The sequence below is a fragment of the Psammomys obesus genome, unplaced genomic scaffold, assembly GCF_907164565.1.
Source record: "Psammomys obesus unplaced genomic scaffold, mPsaObe1.curated_primary_1811, whole genome shotgun sequence".
NCBI classification, from domain to species: Eukaryota; Metazoa; Chordata; class Mammalia; order Rodentia; family Muridae; genus Psammomys; species Psammomys obesus.
The window spans coordinates 6,344,132-6,368,347 of record NW_026596256.1 but is presented as its reverse complement, the minus strand read 5'-3'; the positions used below and the strand labels follow the sequence as shown (position 1 = coordinate 6,368,347).

Here is a 24,216-nt window from a genome sequence, read left to right as displayed (position 1 = left end):
TTTAGACCACAACAGTATTTAAGCATCATTATCTATTTAAATACTAAGACAGAAGATCCAGTCTTTTAAGTTATCTCTGGATGTTCACCAGACCAACAAAATTACTAAAATATCTAAATGCTTTTGACATTGACAGTACTTAGTAGGAGGAAAAAATATGATCAAAAGAGAAAAAATTTTCGCATAGCTAATATTCATAAAAACATTGATAATGATCAACATACTGAGTTATTTGAAATTATACTTCTTAGGCACTAGGTATTTTTTCAGCAGAAAGTCTTATTCTACTGACCATTTAATTTGGGTATGAGGTTAATTCTGTTTCTAAAAGCAAATTTTTTTTGAAAGGACCATGGTTTCAGAATCCAGAGAAAAATTAATTGCTGTAAAAAGCTGAACTACTTGCCACAATCACATTTTTCAGGGACACATCTTTACTTTTATTCATTGGCCAGAAAATAATAAGTTTACAAAAGTTCTGACATGGTTAACCAGAAGCAAAAAGAGACAAAAAGATGTTTCTGACTGTCATATATACATAGTGTCTTTTCTTTTTCCTAATCAAAAAGCTCTGATTACCATTTAAGTTCAGCTTTGAATAAACAAAAAGATCATTTCCCCTGTTTTCATCTTGGTTTCCCATCATGGCCTCTATTTCCAGATATGACAAGGAATAAAATGTTAGGAGTGAATTACAAGAGAGGAAAAGAAATAAAACATCTATGAATCCAGATGAAAGGAATCAAGGCTTGAATGCTATGAAGAAGTCAGTTTGGGGAGAAATTAATAAATAAAAATGTCTCCAACCAGGCACATATCCAGAGTCTACAGCAGTGTGGTTATTCATGAAGGATCTCACAGGCTCCAAAGAGTGAAAATGAGACAGGCCCATGGGGCTCATTGCTGGAACTGAAGGCTGCTCTCCGCTTTTCATGGCTCTAGATTACCACTGTTTGTTTTGTTTTGTTTTGTTTTGTTTTTTTCAAAACTGACTTCTTGAGTTGCACACACACAGTGGGAGGCTGCAGCATGAGAATAATCAAGAGTTTGAGGTAACCTGGGCTACATAGCAAACTTTGTTTAAAAAAAAAACAAACAAGCAAAACAAACAAAAAAGAATTCTTTGTTTCTCCCCTGAATCCTTGACAAGTCGCCTCTCAGTCCAGATCTGTATATGGAGGGTTTTTCAGTGTCCAATGTCAGCTCATCCTGACAGACCCAGCCTGGGTTGTGCACTCAGCCTATGGTTTGAGTACATGTCTACTAAAGACCCTGGATTAAAGGCTTAGTTCCCAGGTTGGGGTAAGGTCCTAGGGCCCTTGAGGAGGACATTTAGGACGTACTGGAAAGTTCTCAAGTGTCTGAAGATACAAATTCAAAAGGGATGATAGACCTTGCTTTATTCCCTTTTCTCTCTTTTTCTCTGGCTTGAGGTGACAAGGTTTCCTCTACCACACATTCTCGCCATGATGTACTCCTTCAACACAGGTTCAAAGCAAATGGAACCGACCAATCACAGACAAAACAAACCCCTCTCTCAGCCTAAGTTGACTATCCCTAGTATTTTGTTACAGTGCCTGAAAGCCAGCTAACCCAGCCCTTGAAGACTAATCCACACACCTTTTCAATCGGCTCCTCTAAAGACACAAATCACACATTAATGATGTAACTCCTTCTGAACTACATGTGAAACAGGATATATGTGACAGCACTAAAGAGCCAGTGTCCACTCGCTTCATAGTTGAATAAACCCTGGGAATTTATATAAAACCCCCCTGTCTATCATGTTTAATCATATTGAAAGTCTAAATTTAAGACTGACAATGGGGAATGAAAAGGATGAGGCCAGTGCTAAAAGGTCATCATTTAAATTAAGTATAATAAATACAAAACAGAAACAGAGAATGGGTGCAGTGCAACATATATCAAGCCTTGTGTGTCCTTTCACTTAGAAAATAGTATCAGCCATTATCTTTTACTTATTAGAGAAGAATGAAAAATTCTGATTGAAAATATAATCTCAGTGTATTGTAGTAAAGATATTAATAGTTATAAAATACTGTAAATAAAAGAATAACAGTATTTATAGCATTAGTGATTAAGTATGAGACAAAAGGGAGGCTATTATGGCAAGTATCCAAAGATCACAAGACAAAGCAGTCAGGTATAAAAACAGAACCTCATGGGCAAATGTGTAATCTCCTCTGTTTGCTATGTTTATTGAGTTTAGGAAAACAAATCAACCTTTGCTGTGTATTTGATGCAGAATTCCTTAAACATCAAAAGAAACTGAGCTTTCTCTACATTGTAAAGCTGGAAAACATGAATGGTTTAAGATACCTTTAATGTATCAAACGCAGATTTATCCAAATGAAGGTAACTTCACTCTCTTGTTTTTCCTAGAATTTGTTTGTAAGCTAAAACATGCTCAATGATTATGTATCCAGACAGTTTTAATAATTAAAATTTTATGTTTTAAGTTTAATGTGTTAAAAAAAAAGAAACTAAGGTTGGAACATCAATGGAAGATATTACTGAAAGGGGTTTGTACTAGAACTTTTTTCATGCCTATGTTTTTAAAGCTTTTTTAACCTTTGACATTTGATCTTTGTTCACAGGAGCTCAATGCAGTTATACAGTTGTCCCTTCTAACTACATGTGACTCACAATGATTCAAAAAGGCTCATGAGAATCATTAGTATTAGTAAGTCTGTGGATCTTGCTGTGAGTTCGACGCCAGCCTGTTCTACAAAGCGAGTCCAGAATAGCCAAGGTTACACAGAGAAACCCTGTGTTGAAAAACCAACCAACCAACTAACAAACAAACAAATAATAAACAGGCAAACCTCTGTGATGCATGTTACACTTATACAATATATACAGCATTGCATACATGTATATGTGTATGTAATATATACCCATTAATACAATAACAAGTTTACCAAAAAAAAAACAAAACAAAACCTATTCTTTATGTAATATCCTCTGAAGTTTTCACTTCTTTTCCTGTCCTAGTCCTTCTTTTAAAAAAACACTCATCCCAACCCTGTAGATTGATTCCACGGCTACTAATGAGTTGCAATCTATAGCTTGAGAAGCATGCTCCAGACCAATTAAATATTGTACTTTACTCTGAGCGTCTTCGATTAATTGGGCACACCTGGAGGCAGACACTGCCATTTGAAAATGATAGCCAAGTCCAAATTATGGCCATAAACGTTCTTCTTAGCAACCCACGAAGCCTTTCTCTGCAAATTAGTATGGCTGGTGTCACTGTAAATCTCAAAAGCATTTCCTTTATCTGAAGAAAGGATCTTCTTTCACGTGGTGAAGAGAATCCCCATTGAAAAACAAGCCAAACCACATATAAATCCACCAGAGAGTGATTAATGGCATTGGCTGTCAGCAGAGCACAGCTTTTTTTCACTAAGAAGCATAAATAGGACCTCAAATTCATCTTCCTCACTGTTTCCACTTGTGGTGGTGGTCCAGAGATACATTTGCTAGTTAAAAATTAATCAGAGGCATCCCTGCCAGTGGCCCAGAGGAGTGGGGTTTTCCCTACACAGAGACAGCTTGCCAGCCATGGCACCTTAGCATGATGCCTTAAAGATACAAGGACAACAGCACTTCTGAAATCTGGGTGATGTGGCAGATTTTAAAAAGATAAACAAGTGTTCTCACTACCCCAGCAATGCTCATTAGTACAGCACAGCAGCCTTCCTGGCCACAAGTTTGCTAAACTTTTTCTATCATAGGGCGACCTGAGCTTCTCCATCAGCGGGCTCTTAGACCCTGCAATTAATCATTCTTTCATGGCTTCCTTGGGGTCTTCTGCCCAACCTAAGGAAGCTATCTAGTCCACTCTCAAGTGGAGTCTTCCCTTTCCAGTGCCCAGAATAACATTGATACTCAGTATATATTTGTTAGGCTGAAGAAATGCTAGTACGTACAAAGCACTTCCTAAACCTGACCAGCCAAGTCTGTCTCCCAGACTCCACTGTAAGACAGAAACAACTCCCGAAGATTGCTGGTGGAGGGGGACTGGAAACTGCGGTTGCGAGCAATGGTGCTTTTTCTTCCTGGCACCCACATGGTGGCTCACAACCCTCTGTCTTCTTTTGGCCTCTTCAGGAACCAGATATAAACATGGTGCATGGACATACATGCAGACGAAATAGCCACATATAAAATAATAGTTTTTAAAAAGTTGTTCTCTAGCTTCTAACACACACTGTAGCACATACGTGTGCATGCATGCACACACATACCCCAATAATAAATAATGTTTCCAATATCAAAAATAAATATTTGCTGGATGAGTGAATGAATCGGTGGATGAAAATGGATGAATATACTGACAAGCTAGATGACCAAATGTTTTGTACTCACAAATAGAAGAGAGATCAAGTAAGTACCTTGGCACATGGTCCATCCACTTACTTTCCTTTTGTTCAGTGAGCCAAGCACACTCTGGTTAAGGTCAAGCACCCACCCCCAAACACACACAGGCATGCCTCTCTCTCTGCATCCCACTCAACCAGTCTGTTCTGGGTTCCCACCACAGGCAAGCAAACAAAATAACTCTCTGTTCCATCCTTGCTTCTTCCTGTCTTGCTCCAGAGCCTCATCACTTCTCTTAGGTGATTTTAGTGGTTTTTTACATCTTCCTTGCAGTCTGCTTTCAGTGGCACTGAAGCCTCAGTCCTAGTCTTCTTGGCTGCCCAACTACTCTTTCAGATATATAGGTATGTATATATATATAAATATATATATATATGGGGGGGAGTGTACATATATATATATTACATTATATATATATACATATATATAATGTAAGACTGCTTACATTTAAAGCAGTCTTCAAACCTAAACACTCAGGTGTGCAAGGCTCCACTGTTGAGGTAGAATTTATATCAATTCTACCTCTCACTTTAATAGAAAACCTCTGCGCTTTGCTGGAGGATCAATGAATCTATACCACACTGTAATCTGAGCACTCTACTCCTTCTAATTTAATATTTCTCCCACTTTCTGCACATGAGATATTTCCATTCTGTTTTAAATATCCAGGGCTACTGGATATCGTAGCATGTGCCTTTAATCCTAGCATTTAGGAGGCAGAGACAGGTGGATCTGTATGTTTTTGAGACCAGCCAGGGCAACAGAGACCCTGTCTCACACAAACAAACATGGTCTAAAAGAATTCCCTTGTTTTCTAGCCAATTACCCTGATCCAATTACTCTCTGAGGTCACAAATTCCTTATTGGGGTTCTGTCTCAGGAAACCTTAACAAGCATTTGACTATTAAAATGTACTGTTGTTAATTTGCATGGCTATTTTTGCCCTTCTCTGTATGACTGCCATTGCTTGGGATTAAATCATAGCAAGCAAGAATTGAGCACGGATCCAGTTTTGTGTCTAGAGAATCTACCTTAGTTACTGGCTGCAATGATTGTGTGCCTCAGAATCTACCATTTCTAGAATTATCTGATGAAGCCAAGGACATTATTTCAAGGTTCTGTTGGCTATCAAATTCAGGAGAAGCCATGTTGTGTGGGTTAGCTGCTCCTCAATGAACCAGTAGTCCCAGTGAACAGAACACTCATTGTTGTAATGAACAGCTCTAGCTGCAATCTCACTTCCATTGCCTCAGACTGGTGATTTTATCATCTTCAATTCCTTCATCAGAGTTACTCATAAAGAGCCAGCTATTTTACCATTAAATTTTCCAGAAGATTCTGTACCATTCATACTTCCTCCTTCCAATTGTTGCCCACAAAAAGACTGTCATGCTGTTATGCACAAAACCCAAAGGAGACAATAAGGTACCTGTAAAGCATGAGTTAAATGGTTCCCATGTAGATTCCTCATTACAAAGGACTCTGGAAAATGATTGAATAGTTCCCTTAAATTGTTTGAAGAACCATTCTAGAAGCGAACTAAACTGGGTGAATTAGAGAGACACTTTAAAATTCTTCTCATATGAAATGTCTGTTAAATGAGCTAGAGTGCTCACTTCGGCAACACATACACTAAAACTGAAAGATACAGAGAACATTAACACAGCCCCTGCGCAAGAATGATATGCAAATTCTTGAAGCGTTCCATATTTTCAATCTTCATTCAGAAAGGCAAATGGGATAGACATCGGAAGAATGTGAAAATAAGGAACAAGACAGGAGCCTATCACAGAGGGCCTCTGAAAAATTCTACCCAGCAGAGTATTAAAGCAGATGCTGAGACTCATAGCCATACTTTGGGTAGATTGCAGGGAATCTTATGAAAGAAGGGGGAGATAGAAAGACCTGAAAGGGTCTGGAGCTCCACAAGGAGAATATCAGAACCAAAAAAATCTGGGCCTAGCGGTCTTTTCTGAGACTGATACTCCAACCAAGGACCATTCATTGAAATAACCTAGACCTTCTGCACAGAGATAGCCTGTGGTAGCTCAGTCTCCAAATGGGCTCCTTAATAAAGGGAACAGGGGTTGTCTCTGACATGAACTCAGTGGCTGGCTCTTTGATCACCTCCCCCTGAATGGGGAGCAGCTTGACCAGGCCACAGAAGACTGTAAAAGACAGTCTTCATGAGACCTGATAGGCTAGGGTCAGATGGAAGGGGAGGAGGACCTCCACAATCAGTGGACTGGAAAAGGGGCATGGGAGGAAATGAGGGAGGGAAGGAGGGCAGGAGGGAACGAAGGTGGGGCTACAGCTGGCATGCAAAGTGAATAAACTATAATAAATAAAAAATTATATTAAAAATAATGAAAAAAATTTCAAAATACACAATGCATGGAATCAAAAATTGAGCTAGAAAGATGAATGAAGGGCTGAAGAGGTGGCTCATCAGTTAACAGCATTGGCTACTCTTACAAAGGACACAGACTTGGTTCCTAGCACCTACACAGTGGCCCTTTCCTTCCAGTTTCATGGTATCTCATGCCTCTTCTGATTTCTGTAGGCACTTATAGGATGTACATACATAGATATGAGTGAACATTCATACACATTAAATATAATTTTAAAATAGATGAACTATAGAGGCTGTAGTTACCATTTTAATTCAGTATATTCTATTGTTTAAAATAATTATAATAAGTAATTTGAATTTAGCCTTCAATTAAAAAGATATTACCAAGATATTACTTTGAAAAGCATTGCTTGGCAATATATCACAGAATTATTTTTCCCTGGCCTTTAATGTATCAGCTGCTTCTAATATTTCATAATTCTCTTCTTATGTGTTTCTTCTATTTCAGCTTGCAAGTTAAAGCACATCACCTGAGCCCTTCAATTATAGCACATATCGATTCTGACAATAAAAGACTGCTTCAAATGTAAAGGCCATAGCACTTATTTCTGAGAGAACAGATAAATAACACTTTCTATTTTTTCATTTGTACTTGGTACCTATGCTGTACGCTAATAACAATTAATTTGCCTGCTTTAGACATACCAAGCATAATATTAATAGATTTTAGATATAGGAAATACAGAACTCTTTTGTAAAATCCCCCATAGACCCAAATCAATTCCTCTTAATTCATATTTTCAGAGTTTCATTTTTCCCCCCATAAATCAAGCCCCCAATTCACACCTTCTAACATAGTTACAACATGTCATTTTAAAAGACCCAGGTCAAGTTTCCAAAGACAGAACTATGTGCAGGACTAGGACCCAGTCGCAATGAAGACACTGTGCTAGTCACCTCATGTTGGTGATGCAACTGTCTGTGCCCAGCTGGAATAATCGCAGGCCCCTTTGATGCACAGCCACAGTGGTCTCTGGATGCCTGGGCCACTGAGCGCAGTAAAGGTCATGCTAGTGCACACATTTCTTGGGATCCTGTAGAAGTGCAGGGAGGGGGCTTAGTTCTGTAGCTGCTTGCTTCTCAAGGGAGTGTGTTGGATGTGTTAAGATGTTAAAACTATGCCCAGTTTTGAGATATCCTGTTGCTATTACATGGCTTTTTTTTTTTTTTTAATAGCACTGATATTTTCAGAAACCACACTTTTCTTGGCCCCAACTCTATGTTAGCTATTTTGGTCAAACCATAATATTTTTACGTCTTTCTCCTCTGATTTTCACTCTTAAGTCTTTTTCTTTTTAATTTAATTTTTGTATGTATGATGGTTTGTCTGTATGTCTGTGTACCATGTGCATGCCTGGCACTGCGAAGGCTAGAGGAGGTCATCAGATCCCCTGGAAATAGAGTTACAGATGGTTATGAGCCATCATGTCGGTGCTGAGAATTGAATTCAGGGCCTCTGGAAGAGCAGTCAGTGCTTATAACCACTGAGCCATCTATCTCTCCAGCCCCTTGCCGTCTATTCCAGTGTGAATCTGGCTAAAAGCCTCTAGCAAAAGACTTCCCACAGTGTGACTTCTGTTTTGCCTTGAAACTTTCTGCACCCAAATAAATCCTTCCTTACTTTCATTGTTTGGTCAGATACTTTTGTGACAAAACCCAACAGAATATCAGCCTCAGAAAAGTGAATTCTTTCTGTGACTAAACCTAACCACGTTGTTCTTAAGCCTTTGGCTTCCAGGAGGATTTAAATGACTTTGGAGATATGTAGTGGAGAAGCCACAGGATGCTGTGAACAAAGCTTAATAGGTATGTGTTTCCATCATCTTCAAACTCAGCTCTCCCTAAGTCTCCAATCAGGGACAAGTTAAACTCTTTGCTGGAATGAATGTAACATGGTGGCCTCAAGGAGTCCTTGTTTCCGTCTGAGATCTCATGAGTCTTTACTGCTTATGTTTATATTGGCGTTTTAGTCTGCTGCACTCACAACACGCACACCTATTAAGCTATTTCAAATCCTCCTGGAAGCCAAGGGCTTAAGTAAAACGCTGTTGGGTTTAGTCACAGAAACAAACAGCTTCTGTAAGGTTGACATTCTGTGCAGTTAGTTTGGCTTGGTTTTGCCACTGAAACAAAAGTATCTGACATAAACAGCTTAAATGAGGAAGGATTTATTTGGATTCTGTCGGGTGTGGCTAAAGCCCTGAGTGAGTCCTAAGTAAAGTCCTAAGAGAATGTGTGCTGTTGATATGGCCATTTCAAAGACCCCCAGCTCCTCAGACCCATGGAGGAATGGCAAAGCTTTCCTGCTCCACATAAGGCTCATGTGAAAATGACAAGACATCATTTTAGTCCATGTGTGAATTTCATATTGTGTGCAGAAAATGTCCACCATTCTCCCTCAAGATGTTTACAGCATGAAAACTGCTCCCTGTAGAGACTGCTCCAAGGTTAACCCAACTTCTCTCCTTGATCAGCTGTATACAATAATCCTGCTTCTTTGTCTATCTCTGTGTAAGAACCACCCTCCTTGTGCGGCTAGAGGCAATAACCTCATCACTCTGTCCAACTCCATGTAATAAATGCTCTTTTTTCCAGGATGCTAAGGTTTCTCTAGCCAAGAGCTCAGACAATTCAATCCTAGATATTTCTGCCCATGTGTCTGTTTGTCTTATCTTCATTCCCCTTCTGACCCAAGTCAGGTCTAGGTCTCTGTAGCCATGCTCAAAGTTTCAAAAGGTTCATTCTATACTCCTGGGATTCATTAGTTCTAGGCATATGGTGATGAAGAGTATGGCAAAATCACCTCATGATGAACAAGAAGAAAAAAAAGGGGGGGGACATAAAATGGCCACAGAAAATATAGCCCTGAGGACCTGACTCTGGCACTTCCTTCCTTGGGTCTTGCTCCAAAATAGCGCCAGCAGGTAGGGACCATGCTTTCCGTATCTGAGTTTTGGGGAAAGACACTTTGTACTGAAACCATAACAGCCACTAATCCTTACTGGGCAATATTTTAGAACTCTATGATTGGTAGTATTTTAACTATAGAAAAGCATATGAGAATAAATAATAATAAAACTGGTTCAATAGGACCAAGTGAAACTTTCATTATAGATTAACTATACAACTTCATTTTTGTACAGTGCATTAATTTTCTAAAAGCATTTCTCTTTCTGATCTTCACATTTCTGATAAGCCATCAGGGATTATGTCTATTTTAAAGATACTTAAGTTACAAATATAATTCAAATCAAGAGAGAAAATGCATATTGAAAATCTAGTATACACTAAGTCCTGCAGTAGGTACTCTGGAATGAAATGGCAGAGTTAATATAATTAAACCATGCTAAGCACCATGGTAAGATGGCATACAGTGAGAAGGAGACCCTCACTCAATAGAAAAGGACCTACAACTGAGCTCAGCCCAGGCTACCTGAACAAGAAAACAGAACATCCAAATAAGTGTTTGCCAAACAATGGAGATTTGGGAGTCTACCTGACTCTGTCTTACCCACTTCCCAATACTTGACACTTGAACATGTGTGATTGTCATATTACATTCTCATTCATCCTCCTTCCCACCCCCTTTCCTTTTTTTAAAGTTTTATCTATCTATCTATCTATCTATCTATCTATCTATCTATCTATCTATCCATCCATCTATCTATCCATCTATCTATCTATCTATCTATCCATCTATCTATCTATCTATCCATCTATCTATCTATCTATCCATCTATCTATCTATCTATCCATCTATCTATCCATCTATCTATCTATCTATCTATCTATCTATCTATCTATCTATCTATCTAGTTGATGCTGAGAATGCACACGCAGAAGGGGCCTTCTGCATGCTAGGTAAACACTCAACCACTGAGCTACATCTGTCCCTTGACTGTCACAATGATCAAAGGAATGTCACCGGTCTCTAAAAAGCCTCCTTCTTCCTTTTCCAGGTGTCAGCCACTTGACAAACCCTTTACAATAGCAAAGAAAAAAGATTCTGTCTAATGTGTCCCCACCACTTCCAATAAGGAATTTGTTCTAAGCTGAGACTTGACTGGAGGGAAGGAATTGAGGAGGTGACTCCATGAGGAACAATATAGGCAGGATGGAGGAGGTAGAGAGCAGTGCTCTAGAGACGGCTGTGCAAAGGAGACCCTTGACAATTCATATACTCAGTAATGGTTTTATGGTAAAATACACATAAGATTTACCATTTTAACCATCTTTAAGGGTTCAGTCTTGTGATGTTGAATACATTCAAATCTGTCACAATTATCTGTTGCCAAACCTTCCATCTTCCCACTAAATTCTGTAGCCATGAAATACTAACTTCCAAGTCTACCCTCTCCTCAGAATCCAGGCAAACACTACCACTTTTCTGTCTTTTTGAACAGGACTTCTTTGAGAACATCATACAATGTAATAATTTAATTATTGTCCTTTCAAGTAGAAAATGTTTTTAAATTTCATACATATTGCAGAATATGACAAATTCTTCTATTTTAGGGCTGAAAAAAAAATCAAATTCTAGCATTTTATCCACCACTCATCCATACATGGACAGTGACTATTTACTACTTAGAATAAGGTTGCTGTGACCATGTAATAGAATTCTTGTTTCCAGTTCTTTGAAGACCGTACCCAGAAACCACTCCCTGACAGTAAGCCAGTACTTGGTACATAATAGAATGATACCAATGATCATTCTGCCATGGAGCTATATTTTGTGGAGAAAAACAAAACAGATAAACAAGCAAACAAACACATTTTATAGAGCTTTATAAAGAAATTAAGCACAAGTAGAGAGAAGAGAACCTAAAAAGGATGAGACCACTTACTCTGAATGGTACAGCAGGCAGTAAAGATGCCAGACACCTTTGAATTTTGAACAGGGCCAGCCAAAATCAGGATGCTGTACTTCAGGTTATGTAAAAATGAAAACAAAAATGGAGAGATGTTAAATACATTTTCCAAGGTCATAACACACTCTACAGAGCAGACTAGAACCTTGTATCATTGTTATTTTGTAGATGTTCTTTGTTGAGCTGAAAGGTTGGGCTCAACCTTTATCAGACACAGCAGTCTATGCCCTAACTCTCAAGCATCTGACTTCTTCCAGAATCTTTTTTATGAATAGCAAGAGAATACATTAAGCTTCAAGTAACCACACCTCTTTTATACCCAGCTCTGCTGCTAGTGTTTTTGTTTGCTTGTTTAGAGATTTTTCTACAGTCACAAGGAAAAATGCTATCTATTCTAAGAAAAAAAATGATATATTTCACTTTAGTCTAGCTTTAAGATAAAAATGTCCTATTCTGCTCAAAACAAAACAAAAATCTCACATTACCTAAGTACACAGTGTCTGAGAGAACATGCTCTATCAAGCAATAAGAACACTGATTCATCTCACCTAAGACCATGTGGAGCTTATGTAAATAATGTTTGAAACCTATTTTTCAATGAATAACTACCTACAATGATCTACAAAGACAGACTTCCACTGACAAAGCCTTCCTCTTCATAAGCTTTGATTTCTTTTTTTAAAACAAGAAGACTTTTCCGATTAGGTTAATGGATACATCTCTCACATAGGACTAAGACCTTGACACCATTCACACATAAATATCTAGCAAAAGTTTGTGTGTAAGGATGTTTAAGTGACAAGATCACAATCCAGTTTAAAACACAAACCTTATTGTTTGCATGAGCAAGAAAAGTTGATGTAGTGATGTCAGAGTTTATATTAAGAGGAATAATAAGCTTCTTTTCTGTTTTGTTAAATTCTCATTTATTCTTTACTATAGTGTGAGCAGCCTTTGAAGTAAAGAGAGTATCAATATTCTTTGCCTTTTAAGTATGGCCCGTTTTGCTTAGTGTAGATACTCCACCAAAAAAACAGAAGCTATTAAAATTGTAATGTAACAATGTGGAGCTAAGTATTTGCCTACATACATGGGCTGATTGCTTTAGAGTAAACACTGTATGTGGAAATATTTAACATGCTTTAGTAAAGCATTAACATATTAAAAATCTCATAATTATCACCAGGGTAGCTCTTACTTTTATCATCTTGCATTGACCCAAGATAGAGAAGTTTACAAATATATTCTTTTGTTTGTTTGTTTTTGTTTGTTTTCAAGACAGGGTTTCTCTGTATAGCCTTGGCTGTCCTGGGTTACCCTTGTAGTGTAGAGCAGGCTGGCCTCCAACTCACAGAGATCCACCTGCCTCTGCCTCCCTGTGCTGGATTAAAGTCATATGCCACCATTACCAGTTTACAAATATATTCTTAATAAAATAAAGAAAAAAAAACCTTTGTCTTGCATCTCAAAGAATATGCACCTGCCTCTCTGGTAATTTCTCTGTCTTCTTAGTTAGTCAACAATCAGCACATTGTTACTGATTGCCAAACACTGTACTTGACACTGAAGATACAAAGAGGAGTGAGAAGGATGAGGTTGATGCTCTGTGATATTTACAACCCACCTGGGGAATGGATTAAAGAAAAAGATAAAAAAGGCACAAAGTTCCCAGACACCTGGAGAGAAGGTAGAGGTCATCCATGAGCTTCAAAACCTAGACTCCAGCATAACGTGAAGAAATGGACAAGAGAAGAATATTCGAGAAGACACATTCACCTCATCAAGAATTTCAAAGTCTCATCATGAGTAGAGGGAGAGTGTAGATTTTAGAGCCACGGTTTGCATGCAGTTCTATTTGACTGCTGTTAAACACACTTCTGGGCACCACTCAACTGCTACTTTCAACTGGTTCACTCTTGCTCTTGCTTCTTGAAATCTATTGCTTGAGGAATTTGAGGCAGGTCCAGGGCAGGTGGCCAGAAGGTTGCAATGCTGTTTTCTCACTCTCGATGTTTTCCTTGTTTGGCTTTAGCAGTGAACTTCAAGAACTGAGAATGAGAGAATCTTCTTACACAGTGCTATTTTTCCAGTTCCCTGATCCACTGCATAGCTCCTGCCACATTCTTGGATTCCCTCTGTTCTTCCCAACCATCTACGGCAGTGGTTCTCAACCTTTCTAATATGGCCCTTTAATACAGCACAAAATTTAATACAATTTTGTGAAAGGGTAGAGAAAACTAGAATCAGTTTTTCATTACACCAATCAGTAGTTCCTGAATGTTGGTCTTAGTAACAAATTAGAGTGGGGTTTTGTTGTTGTTTTCCATTACCTGAATATACAAGGTCTGATAGTTGTCACTGTGGCAAAGTCCAGTAAGAGAATCCTAAGGAAGAAGACAGCGATGATGCCAATGATGTTAATGGCCAGCATGCATAAATACCTACTATACAGGTGCTGACCAAAGCATTTTGTGTACATCATACATCCATGCCAGTGGAAGTAAACTAGTAACAAAGGTTCATATGGGAAACAGGAACAGGAGAAGGGACAACCACTGCAATTAAATCAAGCAGATGCAAAGGAAGAGATCATTAAATCCAGAGTTTACTTTATTTGACAATTTGGCACTATGCATAGTATCTGTTAAAGAAATGAACAAATGGTTCAGTGGTTAAGATCACTGGTTGTTCTTGTAGAGGATCAGAATTGTGCTCCTAGTACCTACAATGGTTGTTCACAACCACCTGTAACTCCAGTTTCAGGAGATCTGATATCCTCTTCTGGCCTCTGAGGGCACCTACACGCATGAACATATACATATAAAATAACAAAATATATTTGTCAAAAGAAGAAATGAACAAAGATAGACTAGTGAATCAATATTGAGTCTCCCAACAGAGTAACACACCCAAGCTCACTGGATCCCAACTCCTGCTCTGTGCTATTGGCAAGGTAGACATCTCAATGTGTGCCCTGCTTTTGAAATGTGGTACAAGCATTTTGTTCTCAAAGAACAAGTGAGACATCAGAACTGTTCTGTTCTCACTTATTCCCAGGAAGCAGAAGAAAACAAAGCAAAAGCCATCTCAAACACTTAGGCAATCTCAGTGTCTAGTACTGACTGATCCTTTCCAGCAAAGAGAAGGTAAAATATCCACTGCTTCTCAAAAGTCTCATTTTTCCTACAGCTAAATCCTCACTAATAGCTTGATGGCATATTCTTCTGCATTTGATTCTTCTTTTCGTCCTGTGTGTGTATCTGAGTGGGAACATGTGTGAGTGTGTATGTGAGTGTGTGTGTGAATGTGTGTGTGTTTGTGAGTGTGTGTCTGTGCAGTGTTTACATTAACTCTGAAATGCTGTCAACTAAGTGCCTGGAAAAGCAGGTAGAGATTGTACAAACCCTGGAAACCTTGTCTAGCACTGCATTCCACTAACCCTTACAGAACATCTCCTCATTGTTAAGTGTCAGAATTGCACTAAGCATCACTTAGTCTTAACCTGTAAAATAATAAAAATGACTCATTTTCCTATTTAGTTCAAATATGGATCAAATTCAATATTCTTCCTAGAGAAGCAAAACAGAAGAATGATGATGAATTAGTGAATTCAAAGTCATGATACTCCATATGACTGAACTCCAGGTGGGCAACAGGATAACTTTTCCCAGCTCCCAGCCTATATGTGCTTTCTTTTCAATAAAAACAATGATGGCTTGGAAGGTGGTGGTCACAAAGCACAGGTAAATCGTAATATTGTCAGTTTACTTGGCCAAAAAGGCTAGATGGCATTTCTTATAATTCCTTCAAATGTCTTCTTTTATCTATCTATCTATCTATCTATCTATCTATCTATCTATCTATCTATTTATTTATTTATCTTTTTACTTATTTATCTATCTATCTATCTATCTATCTATCTATCTATTTATTTATTATTACAATTTATTCACTTTGTATCCCAGCTGTAGTCCCCTCCCTCATTTCTTTCCAGTCCTGCCCTCCCTTCTTCTTCTCCCCCTATGACCCTCTCCTAGTCCACTGGTAGTGGAGGTCCTCCTCCTCATGTATATGACCCTAGCCTATCAGGTCTCATCAGGACTGGCTGCATCATCTTCCTCTGTGGCTTGGCAAGGCTGCACCTCCCCAGGAGGAGGTGATCAGAGAGCCTAAAATTGAGTTCATGCCAGAGACAGCCCCTGTTCCCCTTACTAGGGAACCCACTTCTGTTGGCTACACCTGAGCAGGGCTTTTAGGTCCTCTCCATGCATGATCCTTAGTTGGGGTATTGATCTCTCTCTGCAGGGCCCTCTGGGCCCAGAATTTTTGATTCTGTTGGTCTCCTTGTGGAGCTCCTGTCCCCTCCAGGTCTTTCTATCTCCCCCTTCTTTCATAAGATTCCCTGCACTCTGCCCAAAGTTTGTCATGAGTCTCAACATCTGCTTCAATATACTGCTGGGTAGAATCTTCCAGAGGCCCTCTGTGGTAGGCTCCTTTCCTGTTCCCTGTCTTCTCCTACTTATGGCTAAGATCAAAAACTCAAGTGGCAATACATGCTGGAAAGGACGTAGAGAAAGGGGAACCCTCCTCCATTGCTTGTGGGAATGTAAACTTGTATAATGTAAACTTGTACAACCAATTTGGAAATCAATATGGCACTTTCCCACAAAATTAGTAATAGCTCAAGATCCAGCTATACCACTCCTAGGCATATATATGAAATATGCTCAACTATACAACAAGGACATTTGCTCAACCATGTTTGTAGCAGCTTTATTCATAATAGCCAGAATCTGGAAACAACCAAAGAATGGATACAGAAATTGTATATTTACACAATAGAATACTACTCAGCAATTAAAAACAAGGAAATTATGAAATTTGCAGGCAAATAGTGGGATCTAGGAAAGATCACCCTGAGTGAGGTAACCCAGAAGCAGAAAGACACACATGGTATATACTCACTTCTAAGTGGATATTAGACATATAACATAGGATAAACATAGTAAAATCTGTATTTCTAAAGAAGCTAAATAAGAAGGCAGACCCTAGGGAAGATGCTCAATCCTTCAAATGTTTTCTTTGATAGTGACTCCACTAAGGAGGAAGAGCTTGCAATTGTGTGCACTAGGAGAAGAGACAAAGCCTCTTAAATAATTCATAGAGAGGAATTAATAGTAAGCATCTTTACTGCCCACAATCAAAACAATTTATGCTCTGTCAGTGGTTCTTTAACCTTCCTAATGTGCAACCCCTTAATACAGATCCTCATGTTGTGGTGGCCTCAACCATAAAATTATTTTTTGTTGCCATTTCATGACTATAATTTTGCTATTGTTATAAATAGTAATATAAATATCTGATATGTAGATGGTCTTAAACAACCCCTGTGAAAGGGTTGGGGTTGCGACCCACAGGTTGAGGAGCACGCTTTACGTGTAGGATGAAATAATCTTGTGATAAAAGGAGCATGCAGAGGAGCGACAGTCTGTGTTACTCTTGTAGAAGCAAGATGGAATAAGAATGTGAGAAATTTATCAGCCAAAGTCCCAGCACAGAGGAGGGAAAGCAGTCACAGAGTCTCACCTCTACTCAAAAGGCTATACACAATGGATGGCTTCTAGGAAAGGGACAAGGAATTTTCTTCAATGGACTAACACTGGGTGTATCAACCACACTCCAGAGCAGGCCCCATGCTCACAAGTAGCTGGCCAGCCAGCACAAAATGAACTCCATGCTTTTTTGTGGGATTTGTTTTGGTTCTGAATTTTGTTATTTTGGTTTCTCTTAAGAGAAAGAAAGTACATGAAGCTGAGTTGATAGGGAAATAAAGGAAGCTATAGAAGGAGTTGGGGAAGGGGAAACTATTACCAAATACACTGTATGTAAAAAACACTAAAAAAAAAGAAAGAAGAAGAGACAATCGTCAGCAATAATGACTGAAGAACACAGGGAAGAAGTAGGAGAGAACAGACAGAGCAATTTACCATAAAGCTAAAAGTTTTCATGTAATCAAAGTGCCCACATAAATCAGGCTGGCCTGGCGCTTGCTGAAATCTACCAGCCTCTGCTTCCCAAGAAAGGAAAGAAACAAGAATGAAGTGTGAGGGGTAGGAGAGCCTTTGTAAACCGCAGCAACCTCAGAGGAAGTTGTGGTTGAGCTGGTGAGAAAGACTCCTACAGTCACAGCTGTGGTTTGACTGCATCCCCCAAACTCATGTATAGAATCTTGAATTGGTATTGAGTATTATTGTTAGGGACCGAGATCCAGTTGGGTTTGTTAGGATCACAGAGGAGAAGCCTTCATTAAAGGATTAAACCCTTCTTGAAAGGGTTAAAGATGAAGGAGGAGGAAGAAGAGAATATGTGAGCTGTCTCTGGAATCCAGACCCTCCTCTCACTTCTGTGTGACCTCATTTGCACTTGCACTTCCTACATCAAGTTGAAACACCATGAGGCCCACCAGAAGCCAAGCAGATTCCAGAGTCATGCTCTTAAGTATCCCAATGTCTAGACCCACAAAATAAATCTCTTATCTTAATACATTACCCAGGTATCCTGTTATATAGCAACAATAAAGTGTAAAGGAGTCAGAATATGGAAGTAATACAAGAGTCAGAAAAAGAGACTCTAAATTTATTTGTGGTGTTTTTCCTTCTGAAGCAGGGTAGAAGAGATGAAAATTAGCATGCTCTCTAATTGGTTGATTGGTTGACTGACTGATTGATGATTGATTGATTGATTGATTGATTGAGTAAAATGTGAATAAGAAGTCAAAATAAGGCTTTTATAGAACCCAGAAACAGGACTGAGGATCAAGAGCTACCAACTATGGCCTTCAGTTGCTGATCTAATTTGTTGGGAAATGCTGACACATAGGAATGAAGGAAAGTCACTATACTAAAGCTTTCAGTGTGCTTAGAGGATGCATCCCAATGCTCAAAAGGGAGGAGTTGACCAGAAATAAGAGCAGACAAGAATATCCCAGGGGGGTGAACTCAAGAGGAATGGGAGAGTCAGAAGAGTAGACTTGCAGTGGAAGATGAGCAAGTGTTCTAATGATGGTTATTTTCTCAGTAAGATAAGAAGCAAGGTTCTTGGCTAAGAGAAAAGAGGGAAGTGGTTTTGGAGGTTGGAGAAGAGTAGAATTGCTAGGCACTCCCCAGGGCTCACTTGAGGTTTGTGGTTAGAGATTTAAAATACCATTTGGCAGGGCTAGCTGCTCCCTCAGCCATAGTAAACCAGAGATGAGACTCTTGTTTAATCCACGTATGGCTTTTCAAGAAAGCCCTCTTTTTCTGCTCTCAGTGTGTATACACACACACACACACACACACACACACACACACCACTTCTTCATACATATGCACAGATATATACAATAATATAAATAAGCAATAACACACTTTTAAGACCCAGGAAGTAAATAACTAAGTCTCAGGGAGGCCTTAAAACTCAAAACCTTCACAAGGCCTCCTACACAAGCCATAACACCTTCTGCAGGAGGAGACTCTATGGCTGACAGAGCTGCCTGTAAGTTGTCAGCAGGATGCAACTTTTATGAGTTATCACGCTTGCTGGGATGGGCTTCTCAGTGATGCAGTGTCCTTTGCCTCTCCCAAGCTGTAGACGCAACACTGGACTCTTCTCAATGCAGTTTATTCAGGAACCTTGAACAATCTTCTGACCCCCCCACCCCCACCCCCGGGAAGCCCAGCCCGCCAATTAAATAGCCTATGGCCAGCCAATCCTGACAAGCTACGTGGTGCCTGCAGATTAGTCCACAACTGCGGAAGCGAGCCCGATGCACATACACAACCAAATAAGGAGTTGTTTACCGAGAGCTTTTGCCTACAAGAGGCGGAAGCCAGCGCCATCTTTAGGGCGCGGCAGAACTTGGCTCTCCACACCAAGCTCCTTTAAGTTATCCCTTTACTATTATGCCTATATATATGAACCCAATAAATTCAGTGGATCAGTAAGCTAGATGGGGGTCGGAGAGGGGCTTGGACTGCTGTGGGTGCCCTAAGGCTGAGCAGATGTTTGATCACATTTCCTAATGGATTCCAATTTAATATTCAAATTTCTCTAATTATTTCAAAATATCTTGAGCACCTTACTTGTTCTAAATGGGTTGTGATCAAGAATTATATGTGGCATTCACATGCTCTGTCTCTGAAACATCTTTATTAAGAATCATATTTTCTCTTTCCAACACATGAAGACTTTTTATGACATTGAGTTATTACATCTAATTTTTTTTTCCTTTCCATGATATTCTCTGTAAGCTGGAAGTCAGAGCTAAGAGCTGGATTTGTTGCTAGAATAACTTGTAGGTGATGTTGTGAATCTCTTTTTGTTTTTAAATTTTCATTTATTACAATTTATTCACTTTGTATCCTGGCTGTGGCCCCCTCCCTCATCTCCTCCCAATCGCACCATCTCTCCCTCTTCTCCCCCTATGCCCGTTCCCTGGTTCCCTGATAGGGGAGGACCTCCTCCCCCTCTATCTGACCCTAGTCTATCAGGTCTCATAAGGACTGGCTGCATTTTCTTCCTCTGTGGCCTGGCAAGGCTGCACTCCCCAGGGAGAGTTGATCAGAAAGCCTATCACTGAGTTCATGCCAGAGACAGTCCCTGTTCCCCTTCCTAGGGACCCCACTTGGAGACAAGGAAGACCCTAGGAAAGATGCTCAATCCTAATTCAGAAAGGCAAACACAATAGACATCAGACAGGGAACAGGACAGGAGCCTACCACAGACAGCCTCTGAAAGACTCTACTGATCAAGGTATTGAAGTAGAGGCTGAGACTCATAGCCAAACTTTGGGCAAATTGCAGGGAATCTTTTGAAGGAAGGGAGAGACAGAAAGACCATGAGGGGACAGGAGGTCCAAAAGGAGACCAACAGACCAACCAACCAACAAACAAACAAACAAAAAACTGGGCCAAGGGTCCTGCAGAGACTGATACCCCAATTAAGAACCATGCATAGAGGACCTAAAACCCCAGCTAGTTCAACCCTCCCCTGGCTAGGACTGACTACAAAATTAACGTGTACCATACATTTTCAATCCCTAGATCACTTGATTATTGAAAACTCCACTTAGGACTTAATCAATAGAGCATAGAGGCCATCAACCTGCCAATAGCAGTCACTTTCTGTATATTGGCTGCCTAATTTAGGAAACCTTTCTAACCGCAGGTGCGGTATGCTAGCAATGATTCTGATAGCCTTGGTACCGTTCTCAACTGAGGACATGGAGAGACTCTTGGCCTTCCACCTGGACCAGTGCTCCAGGGATATCCAGTGTGCATCTTCAGCTGAAGGGTGCATGCTAAGACAGTCAGGGTTCTGGTATGGATGCAGGCAGCACGACCTTTTTCTTCCCTCCCTGTATCTGGATGCTCACACAGTGCAGCTGAGCCAGGAGAAATTGCTTCCAGGCCAGCCTCAGCTGTAAGTTACCAGGAAGCAGATGAGAATTACAAGTTCTCAGCCTTTATCCAGCTGTGGTTTTACTGACAAATCTGCCAGCTGCCTTCATTCATAAATACGAGTGGTTACCACAAGATTGGCAGGTATGCAACACATAACATTCTAAGGTGTTTTCTCCAGAATTCCGATTCTCCAGAATCTTCCAGAACTCTTAGCAATGGGTAGTCTCTCCTCAAATTCACCTGCTAAGTTTGAATTGGGAAAACTGAAGGTGTCTTTTTCATATCCAGAAAGCCATCCATTGATCTTGTATTTTCTTGAGGGTCATTATAGTTTTTCTGGTTTTGCTCATCACTTGTACCACCTCCTCTGGTTACTAAACTTTGACTTCCTCCCTCAGGCCACCTATTTCATCTTTACTATCCTACCTAAAGTGCATGTCTTATGTTTATTATGTGTGCATTGTCTGGTTCTCTGTCTGAAATATATGTTAATGAGATGAGGAACTTTGCTTTCTTCCTATGTTCCAAGTGACCATAACAGAATTTAAAATACACTGACTGCTTACCACACATTTTAAAAATAAATGCTGAGTAAGTGACTTGTAGCCAGGCATGGTGGCTCACACCTTAATCTCAGTACTCAGGGGCTAGGAAAAAGGATCAACTGAGAGTTATAAGCCAGCCTTTTCTACACAGTTAATTTGAAGCCATCCTAGATATATATGCCAAGAAATTGTCTCAAAAAAGATTTTTAGATTATTTTTTGTGCTGTATACCTGCCAATCTTGTGGTAACCATTCATATTTATGAATGAAGGCAGCTGGGTAGATTTTTCTGTAAGCACAAAAGTCTGTCTTCCTTTTGGGGTGGACAAGCTTTTATCTGTGTACTCAGAGAGGGGACAGTATAGACAATGGACTACATCTAAATGCCACCATAGCTCATATAGTCCAGCTTCTTAGGTTTCTTATGGTGAGGGCCAGATCCTGTGTGGCTTCATCAATATCCCATCTCCAGAGAGCAAAACATTTTTTTGAATGCAGTTTTGAGTTTTGCATGAAGGTTGAACATGAAAAGTCAAGGGTTCTTTGTGTGGTTGATGGAGGATAAACAACAGTAAGATACAAGAGAAAGGACCAAGACATCTGTTCCTAGAATTTTTCTTTAAATGGTAGGTTCCAGTAAGTTCCTCGTTGCAACTCCTCTTGTGTCTGTAGGCAGTCTCACCCTGAGAGTGAAGAGCATTCTTGGGAAGTGAATGCAGCTTCAGACTTCTGCACATTTGAGATAAAGTGCCTCCCACTCTGGTGTATTCCTTAATATTATCCTATCTGTTTTCACTCTTCCAGAACCTTTCTTTCAAATGCCCAGTTGCAGATGCTGCCATCCATACCATTGTCCTCTGCTTATAATGAGCCGTCTCCCACTCCCACATTCTGTGGTTGGGCAAGTACATCGTGGGATGCAGCAACCAGGCTGAAAAAAGAATGCAGGCTTTCATCTTGCACCAAAAGATTCTCGGAGGAAACAGTGGAACTACTACTTATAGAGATTGTATTTAAAGTAGATAAAACTGTGCCAGTTCATGTCAGTCGCTCCCCTCTCCCAATTGAAGTGACATTGTTTATAAAATTAAAACGAAAACTTTAAGAGGTTTGGCATGGTTTTATTTGGTTTGAGACAAATTCTCATGTAGTCTGGGCTGGCCTCAAACTCATGATGTAGCTAAGGATGGCCTTGAACTCTCAATCCTCCTGCTTTCACTTCCCAAATGCTGAGATTACAAGTGAGGGCCAGTACTGGTTTCATAGTATTAAATATCCAAGAAGGTGATCCCTATGTATGTACTGGAGGACATACAGTGACTCCACAGTGGGGTTTTTTTTGCTCCACAGATTGTAGTCACCATCACATCACCTTGAGAACATTTTATAAGAATGGGTGAGATATGATTCAGCAATAGAATGATTCTGCCATCTACTTACAGAGCTCTGTATTCCCTTGCTTGACATGCATGTCACACAAAAGTCACCTATCTGGCTTACTGCAGAATTCTTTATAAAGATTACATAAATCCTTTAGTTTAATACCATTTTGGTATTCACAATACCCAAAAGGAAATGGCAAAATTGATTTTATAACAAACTCCATCATTTTAAAATATGATGTACTTTATCCCCAGCAATAACCACAAAGCGTTAAGCTAGCAGTTTTTAAATGTATGTCAAATTCTTTTTGTGACCACAGAATTGGAAAATATTTCTAAATGCGCTCCCCAGTGGTAACTGACAGTGCCTTTGGTAGTCTAAAACCTTTGATTCAAATATGTCAGAATTCTAAAGAAACACACTTCAGAATAAATTTCTCAAAATGAAAATCTCCTTATAGATTTAATTCATTCCAATAGCGCAACTTCTTTTTATTTTCCCCATGTTAATTGTACAATAGAGTAACTATGAATTAGATTGCATTACAATAAAAGTGACATGGGAAGCTTATGGTTTTCCACACAAATACTTTATCGCAGATACCATCTCCCTAAGACATGTGCAGATTTCTCTAATGGAGGTGGAGTCTGCTCTTGATGTAGCTATAAAGCTCTCTGCATGGTGACATACAAAACGTTGCTTCAGGCACTGATTTAAAGTCTCACCTGGAAACCAAGGAAACAGCAATGTCCATTAACAAAGCAGGTGACTGCATGGCTTGATTTGAAGGTGGCTCTAAGCCTGTCCTGTGAATGCAGTGTCATTACTTGGAATTCATGAATTGGGAGCCATTCTCTGAGGCCTTCAGGAGGTTCCTAGTAACTATGGAAAATGTCTTAGCAGAAAAGTAGAACTCCGCACAAGAAGGAGCTTACTAACTGCGCATGCCCGACTGTGCGTCCGGCTGTTAGAGCTGATGCTGTCCATATCTCCACAGCTTTTCTATTTCATTAAAGGCTAACGTAAATTAACTTAATATCGTGACCCTCTTAGAAAGAGAATTCATTTTAAAATCAGTATGTTTATTATGAAAAACCAAGAAAGAAAGATCTGGGTCAAAGCATGGCAAGAATGAAAGCAAACAAGAGGGAGACTTCTCT

At 39.6% G+C, this 24,216-nt stretch overlaps 1 non-coding gene across 1 annotated transcript; it reads left to right on the top strand.

Annotated features, from left to right (window-relative positions):
• The first annotated feature begins 6,012 nt into the window (after nt 1-6,012).
• Nucleotides 6,013-6,118, top strand: LOC129668830 (U6 spliceosomal RNA). Its single transcript, XR_008718983.1, has one exon. It is a non-coding gene; the product is annotated as a U6 spliceosomal RNA (small nuclear RNA).
• The last annotated feature ends 18,098 nt before the right edge of the window (nt 6,119-24,216 follow it).